Source organism: Papaver somniferum, chromosome 6 (genome assembly GCF_003573695.1).
Source record: "Papaver somniferum cultivar HN1 chromosome 6, ASM357369v1, whole genome shotgun sequence".
NCBI classification, from domain to species: Eukaryota; Viridiplantae; Streptophyta; class Magnoliopsida; order Ranunculales; family Papaveraceae; genus Papaver; species Papaver somniferum.
The window spans coordinates 168,071,701-168,080,756 of record NC_039363.1 but is presented as its reverse complement, the minus strand read 5'-3'; the positions used below and the strand labels follow the sequence as shown (position 1 = coordinate 168,080,756).

Sequence of the window (9,056 nt, the reverse complement as noted above, 5' to 3'; positions counted from 1 at the left end):
TAACTCATATGGAGTTTTGTCGGATTTCTTAAATGGAACTCGGTTCAAGATATAGCAAGCAGAGAGAATTGCTTCCCCCCACAGGTTCGAAGGTAGCCCTGAACTAGCTAACATAGCGTTCACCATATCTATGAGTGTTCGGTTTTTCCTTTCAGCTACTCCATTCGACTCAGGTGAAGAAGGTGCAGTAGTTTCATGAATGATGCCATTAAGTTTGCAGAATTCTCCTATAGGTATCACATACTCACCGCCTCGGTCCGACCTAAGAGTTTTAATAGTAACACCTCTTTGGTTTTCTACTTCAAGTTTATATAATTTGAAAGCGTCTAAGGCTTCATCTTTACTTCTAAGAAGATAAACCTGACAGTATCTTGAGTGATCATCTATAAAAGTGATGTACCATTTTTTACCTCCTCTAGTTGGTGTTGATTTCAAATCTCCCAAATCGAGTGGATTAGTTCTAGGGGAGTTGTACTACGTTCAACCTTTTTGTTAAAGGGTTTTCTAGCATATTTAGATTCAACACAAATTTCACATTTATGACCTCTGTCAAAGTTTATTTTAGGAATGCAGCCTAATTTAGCAAGTCTTTCAATAGATTTGAAATTAACATGTCCTAGTCTATCATGCCAAACATGTGAGGAGTCACAAACATAAGCAGAAGAAGATGCATTATCATTCAAGTTCAAAGAAAGTACACTAAGCTTAATCATGTTATCAGTGACATATCCTTTTCCTACGAAGTCACCACCTTTAGAGATTACAACTTTGTTAGACTCAGCTACAAATTTAAAACCTTTCCCAAGTAAGATGGTTTCTGAGATAAGATTCTTGCATATGTCCGGGACGTGATACACGTCATTCAATGCGAGAGTTTTTCCTGAAGTGAGCTTCAATTCAACCTTGCCTTTTCCTACCACTTTAGAGGTAGAAGAGTTTCCCATAAACAATTTCTCATCGTCTCCTACTTTGTTATAGGAGGAGAAAGCATTTCTGAACTTACAGACATGCCTAGTGGCTCCAGAATCAAGCCACCAGTCTCTCACATTGGTCACATTAGAGACAAGGTTGACTTCAGACACCATGCCAGTAAAATATCCAGAATCATCTACTACGTTTGCCTTATTTTTCTGTTTAGGATCATTTTTGGTCTTTTTAGGTGCCCTACAGTCCTTGGCCATATGACCAGTTTTCCCACAGTTATAGCAGTCGCCTTTGATGGTGTTTTTGGAGACACCACCCTTTGGCTTAAGATGGTTACCTTTGGAGTTACGTTGTTTGTTACGTTTACCATTTTTGCTGGATTCTCCTTGCTTTTCTTTGACGCAGCATTATCGTCCAGGACATGAGCTTTGTTGACATGTCTTTGCTCAGCATCAGGCTCTTGTCCTTGCAGCACAGAAGTTCCTCCACCTGGATCTTTTTCCCCAGCTCCACCATGGTGATTTCACGATTCTTGTGTCGCAGCCTCCTCTTGTACTCGTTCCATGAGGGTGGTAGCTTTTCAATCACTGCAGATACTTGTAGAGATTCATCAATATGCATGCCTTCAGCAAGAATTTCGTTGATGAGTAGCTGGAGTTCGACGAATTGTTCTACAACAGGCTTTTCATCAGTCATCTTATATTCCAGGAACCTAGCCACCAAGAACTTCTTGCTTCCAGCACCTCAGCAAGATATTTTTCTTCTAGGCTTCCCATAAATCAAAAGCAGTAAAATTCTCTTTTGCATTATAAAAGTCGTACAAGGAGTCATCCAGACAGTTAAGAATATGGTTTTTGCACATGTAATTTTCCTAGTCCACCTATCCAGTCTATCTTCATAACCACGGTCATGAAGCCTTCTTGAGGGTCTTTCTAAGGCAACTTCATCTAGCCTTTGGTCTTTTAAGAAGAATACATTTTGGACTGCCATCGTTTAAAGTCTTTGCCACTAAACTTTGGGGGTTTGTCTACAGTACTCTTTCCCATGTTGTTACAAAATATAGTAAAGAGGATATTGCCTTTAGATTGTTGGAGAAATTACTAATAATGTAACTGAGAAGAAGATACTTAGCTCAAAATGTTGCTGATGTTGCTGCACAGAAAATGTAGAGGCACGTAACTACGCTGTCCTAAAGGCAATATCGCCTGCCACTCCTCTGAGATGCTACAGCAGTTGGCGAGTCACCTCCAGGATACAACTACAGTTAGTACCCCTCAATGTAGCATACAATGAGGTACCCTTAGAGCTTGGCAGAACTTAAAACAGTAGAAGAGATGTTTACAGAAAAACACAGGGAGAGTAGAAGAGATGTTTCTCTGGTGGTGTTTTCTGAGCTTACAACTACTCTCTTATATAGTGTTTGTGTAGTTACAAACAAGAAAGAAAACCCATGCTTATGACAGAAATACTGGTAATGTTGGGTTAAAGATAGTGCAAGAAAAGTTGTTTTGTCAGGCATGGAGCAGTGTGTTGCTGCCAAGCCAAATACTTACAGACAAGGGATCCAGGACAAAACACGTACAGACAAAGAAAAGATTCTTCTACTTGTGTGGAAAACACGTACCAAAAATTTCAGCAAAAAGATAGGATCTAATGAACCCACACATCCGAGCCCGACCGACCGGACGGCGGCGGCGTGAGTGCTTCTGTACAAAGCACCGCGCGTACGGGAAAGCCAACCTTGCCTTAGCCTAGGCCTTCCCTCCAAGCACAAAAGTCTAATGACCCAAGGGCCATGCCCTTATAACCAATTCTATGGTATTTAAGTCTAAAACTCTTTAGATTTTAGTCAATGTGGGACTATTGTTTTATCTATTCAAATGAAAAAACAATTAATGGACAATAGGTCTAGGGATCAAAACATAGTCCATGGAAAATTTGGTATTTTTAAAGCGTTTTTTCTAACAGTAAATACCAGTATGATAAAGATATTGCACCGATTATCAAGTTGGTTAATAATGAACTGGAAAGAAGCCAGCAGTTTTATGAAAAAAACAAACAACGGGCAGTTGGGTTGATCTTTGCCGTTATTGTTATCCGCATTTGGTGTGAGAGGGTGAAATCAGATCAAATTTCTTTAGAAAAATCCAAGAAGTTTCTGAGAACTAGAACAACTAATCCTGTCCAAGATATTGGAGTAGTAACATTAACTAGTAGGGAAATAAAGTTGAAGGAAGATGAAGATGAAACCCTAAGAAGGTTGAGAAATGAATTTCTCACTAGGGTTTTGAACAGGGTTTAAGGTTTCTCACTGTTAGGGGAGGGTTGGTTATTTTGGAGAAAGGTTTTGGTTATTTTGGAGAAAGAAGAAAGGAAAATAGGTTTCACTAATTGGAAATTATTAGAGTTTTCTAGTTTTATGGTATCTCAGGGGTTTTGTAGTTCACGGTGTTTAGGGATTTGGGGTTTTGGAAATATCAGTGCTCTGTAATATGTTTATTTAATTAATGACAAATTTTTATGAATTTTCAGATTTCAGCTTGTGTTTCTGCCTCATTTTTTTGCTTTTGCTATAATAGAAAGTTGCTTGCTTCTTGGAAGGATTAGCCAGTGTCTTGTTCTTCTGAATTTACTGTAGTAGTATTGCTTCTACATATTGTTGACCTTTGCAATTGCCTGAAACGGAGGTTATAACATTATGTACCACCTTCAACTAGCACCGGACCTCCATATTGTTGACCTTGTTGAGTCTTTCCTTATCTAGCTTCAACAAGACGTCTTATTAGCAGCTCGATTTATGTTCTGTTTTCCTTTGTTGTGAATACGAACAATCAACCCTCTCTGGGTGATCTTGTACGGCCTTTGCTTACTATTTAACTTGAATTTGCTTACTATTTAACTTGAATACGAGGCTAAGAGCTATGTTGAGTAACATTTGGTAACTGAAGCAGCTTGCTCTTTATATTTGTTTATAGATTGTTTTTCAGACATTGTCTTTTATCCTTAAATATTTTGCAGTTCTCCTCATTGGTAGATTTCTGAATTTTATGTAAGTTGTATTTTGCGAAAGTTGGCCATTGCCAAAGTTTGGTGAATTGGATGTCCATGATCCTGCTTCAGCTGAGGGATTCAGTGTGATCTTTTAGCCAGGGACGAAAGAAAGGCAGGTAACAAGTCCGACTCACCAGGAAAAGATAAACTTCTTTGTGTAACCAACCTAGACCAGTCACCAGTTACTGGCAAATCTCAATCTGTAAGTTGCTCCTCCTTTTATTCACACTTTCAATCAGCTCTGTTGTTAAGAAAGGTTGATTGTACCTTTTTGGGGTCTTTGTGCAAAAAGTACTAGCTGTCATATCTTATGTCCGAGTTTAACTTGATATGTATGTGTTTAACTGTGTAAAAAAAGTGACTCCTCAATCATTGGGTGCTTCAGAGTTCAGACTTGAATTATCTCTGATATAATGAAATTGACCTACTAAGTTGGATACCTGCAAATAACACTCACAAATAATAAGACTAATGATAATAATGGAGAAGCCACGACATGTGAAAAAGAAGACCTGTAATTTTTAGTAAGATGGCTTAGTTGGTTCTGGAAGTGGGAGACTACCTGCAAGCTGTTGATATAAGGATTGCGGGTTGACTTGCTTTGATTCCTAATCAAGTCCTAGTTTAGACATTAGATTTGCTGTCATCTCATCTAAGATGATGAATTATGAACTAGTTTTAACATTATAGCAATATTTTAGCATTTTTCTTATCATTTCAAATCTTTTACTTCATCCTGACTACTGTGTTATGTGTTCTGTCAATATTTCTCGGTACTCCACGAATATGTGCATCTATATTGAATTAGTGAAAGCAATTGATGTGTAAGATATTGGGCTCATAAGCTACTGCTGATGTTATTCTGAGTGCTAGGTAGGATAGTGTGCAATGAGCGCCTGGTATTCCTAGGCAGCGCTTGAACGTTCTATATTTCAGCGAGCCACAGTTGTGTTAGCTGTGTGACGTGATTTTTTTTGTCAACATTATTGAACATTATCTACCTTCTTATTACTTATCTGCTCGAATGGTACTGAATTGCCCATTAAAACTCTTTCTTTCTTTTTTACTTTAAAATAATCACCAGCCAAGCATAAATTGATCCAAGTTGACTGCCTAAATTCCCCTGAATATCGGCTAAACCTTTGTTAAATTAAACATAGATTCCCCTTGGGGTCGCCTTTGACAAGTACAGTTGCTGTATGCTAATGTTGATAACACTTTTGATCTACAGAAAGAATGGTTCTGGTGCCTGCAATCTACTTGTGCATATTCTTGATAAGGGGATTTTCACCTGGTATGTTTGAGCCTTTGTCACTGTTAAAGAAAGTTTATCTGACTTGCTCCCCCACTATTATTTTCCACGAGACTGAAGCTGTGGAGGGATTTTGCAGTTACCTGTTTGCTAGGCTCCGCTGCGGACTCTGGGGAACTCTTTTGAGGACTCACTAATCATATATGCGTCATAGGATGACTGATGAACACTTTTGCTGTATTCTAATGTATTTTGTACTAATTCTGCTTCCCTTCTTTTTTTTAAGTTTCTGGCCTCAGCTGCTTTTGGGTCTGACCCAAATTTGTTTTATGAAAACTATAAATTTGGCTTATTGCTCGAGTGAAAAATTGGTTTCTAAGGAGATAGATTTGTAGAATGCTTGCTCCGATGAGTATAGTGATTATAATAACATAGCTTTCGAACCAGACTGTAGGGATTACTAGTAAACTACGAGGAGACGGAAAGAGCGAACAGTTTCTTTCTCTAAAGAAAGCTTGCTGCAACTTCGAGAGTGCCAAGAGAGAAGGATATAGTGGCTTCTTCCATTTGTCAAGAAAGACGGGAGTATGAATGTCAAAACTTTAGCCGTGCCGTATGGAAAATGACTGAATATGGTATCGATGTCGATAATCTCATAATGAGGACCATTGTTCTTTCTTCAAGGCAGCCCCATAAACAGATTTTAAAACAGTTGCATATAAACAAAGAACAAAATCAGCTGTTGAGATGATCATATATTGAAGGTTGCTACCGTCCAATTCAGATGTTGGATAGAATACAAGCATACTACTTATTTCCACTCTTAAAGAGTAGAAATAATCAACTATTTAGATATTAAAAGTACATTCATTAACAAGCTGGCCAGTAACGCAAGATGAGCAGGAATCACCAGGGAAAAAAATAGTAAAGCTGTGAACCTAAAAAACCTGCCATTGATCATGCTACTAGTAGTTATAATCAAGGAAATCCAAGTATTTGGGTAAGATAAAAAAGACTTTTTAATGTAACTTCAAACTTTTGCTGCCTATGCCGTCACTACTACTCCCCTCCCAGCAGAATAATAACATCTGTGGCTCTTCTCGCCCAATAGAAAGCGAGGAAAATAATCGTTTGTAAATATTACCCACAGCTTACATAGCCTTGCAAGATCGTAACTTGAATAAACTTTAAATCCAGTTGATACTTTATCGCCAGTGTTTGCGAGCCTTCGGCTGAAGTTATATCTCTTCTCTGTCAACCTGAATGGTCAGCTCTGTAGTATCCTGCAGAACACCACTCTTTTAGTGATCAGGACTTCAATGAAAGAATACACAATAAGGACAACTCCTAAAAAGACTATCCTAATGTTAAAAGCTCATTGATTGCACAATTCACCTAGAAGGTAACTGGAGGAGTTTGTAGGTAGCTAACCCATACATGGGAAACATAAATTGCTCCCTTCTCTAGCTTAACCTCATTTTTTATCAACTGTGTTAGCCGAAGCCAAAACTTTCATCAGGTTTGTTAATTGCAAGCAGAAAGCGTTCTTGCTGTTCCTTGGAATACCCGGGGAGGTCATGTTGCTTAAAGCTGGAGAAACAGACAACCATTAGGGATACAACATTCTTTAAAGGACAGCAACAACAAATATCAATCTAGGGGAATCAAAAATTTGAGCGATCAACTAGAAAGCAAGTCGACACTTGCTAGGTATGATCTGATGGTAACCTCTCTGGAGCTCCATATGCCTTGTGAATCTAAAATCGCAGAGGACCAGAGATTCCTTGCAAAGCTTTAAGACCATCCAAAGGGACCTGAAAGAACTCAGTAGAGCTTAAAAGAAGCCATGGAAGAAGTAGTATACATTTCTCAGATATCTCAACTAAATTGAGAGATCCCAAAAGTTTTTAGGGCACTCACTCATCACATTTACCTTGGATGTCCCAGTGACGAACTGAAGCAACCTTGCCATATCTTCTTTGCTGAACAAATTGACAATTTCCCAGAACCACGGACCACTTTAGAAGCAGCAGTATAACCAGTATACTTAGTATTGGCCTGCAGGTCATCCACTGAACTAGTGATATTTCAATAATTAAACGAAAATGAAACTAAAAACAAAGGGTATCAAGTGTATTTATACACAAACGAAACATGATTTAGAGTTTAACTTTAAGCAAACTTGTGCTCAATATCTGGAAGCGCAATTATAAGCATTTCAAGCACTTCATCATTAAAAATTGAAATAAGCTCTCGAGGGACCAATTCACTGAAACCTTCCAAGAAAGACTTGATGTGAGGGCGAGTGGCAATGGTCAAGATGTGGCCAGCCACAAGATCGACATACTCATGCTTGTCACTTCTGTGACCCTGGTATTTCTTCACCTTCGCACCAAGAAGGTGCTTGTAGAATGAGTGTGTGAAATAAACATTGACCATCAATGAGAGCTTTAGCGACCTGCTAAGAGACATCATGTCAGGATAATACAAATGGAGTGTTAGACAGAAGATTACCACACGGCCCATGAATTTGAAGTAAGAAGGATGCTCAGTCTGGTACACTGAATTAAGAATTGGTTGAAAAGTTGCATTGTTCCAAACAGTAGTGTTACAAAGCTCCTTTGTCTTATAGATGAACCTGGACTACAATTAATACCATTCTCTTGGTAAGCCACCAGCATCGATGCCTCACCTTCAGTTTGCACACTCAGGCATCCCCTTCAAGTCCTGAGTGGGGGGCGTTCTAAAGTAACTGATTGTATGCACGTCGAAAGCTAATGCGGGCAGATGGGTCTTGCTCATGGTGTTGCCTAACTCTCAAGAAGAGAAAACACTCTCTAGTTGTTAAAGTCTATATTTGCTGATTAACATCAGTACATAATTACATATCTATTTTTTAAATTGTGATATTATAGAAGCATCAGTGGAGGAAGTTGGTTTCAAGAAGGGTACACTAATTCATTCAGGGAAGAATGTGAGAAAGCAATAAAAACATGAATGCACAGAAACAGTGATTATAACTTAGAAACTCATACCATTATATCAACATTCTACATCAAACAGACAGAGATCTGTTGTTGTTGTTTTTTGTTACGTCTAAAACCCTAATTATCCCACCGACCACAAAAGAGTACTACCAATAGACACCATGAAATTAACATAAAATAAACCTAATAATTACTTTGTCTTTCATTAGTAGAGCTTCTTCTTCTTCTATCTTGAAATTATTCCGACCTCCGTTTGTGTTTAATCAACAGGTCTGCAAATTGAGAATAGACCCACACTCCCAAACTAAGGACCAAAATCTTGAAGATTCTTGCTTCCTGAGCATCTATTTCTTTGCTAACTTTCTCATATTCTTCCATTGCTTTCTTCATCTTTGATGATTCACCACCCATCGCGTACAACGATCAAACCCTAACTGGAAAGATCTATCAGAAGTTTCTGATGATAGAAAGAGAAATGGAAAAACAGAAGAAAACCTTTCTGACGGATCTTATGACTTGTTTAAAGATTTATATACCTTGCCCGATGGGCTTGTAAAGATTAAAAGCTTTCTTAGCTAAGTAGGTGAGCATGGGTCGGTATGAACCGGTTTTCACTATATCTACGCCCAATCCAATTTATCATGAATTTTAAATTTGACATTCACATCTAATCTACATCCAACAAATGTAAGAATAGATAACGGATTGAATGTAGATAATTCAACAAATTAATTATATAATTAAAATTTATAATAGAGAAATAAAAGTTTGAGATTTGATTTTTTTTTGTTATTGCTCTCGAGAGATAACAATCCAATCCAATCCAATATGTTTGACTTGGG

The 9,056-nt window shown here is 38.1% G+C and overlaps 1 long non-coding RNA gene across 3 annotated transcripts; it reads right to left on the bottom strand.

Moving 5' to 3' along the window:
• Positions 1–5,967: 5,967 nt before the first annotated feature.
• On the bottom strand, positions 5,968–8,750 carry LOC113290059. Of its 3 annotated transcripts, XR_003331345.1 has the most exons (4): positions 7,161–8,750; positions 6,956–7,041; positions 6,623–6,817; positions 5,968–6,510 (listed from the first exon to the last, which is right to left on the bottom strand). It is a non-coding gene; the product is annotated as an uncharacterized LOC113290059 (long non-coding RNA). The 3 variants fall into 3 exon arrangements; XR_003331344.1 differs by having other exon boundaries at positions 6,623–7,041; XR_003331343.1 differs by having other exon boundaries at positions 6,623–8,750.
• Between the last annotated feature and the right edge of the window lie 306 nt (positions 8,751–9,056).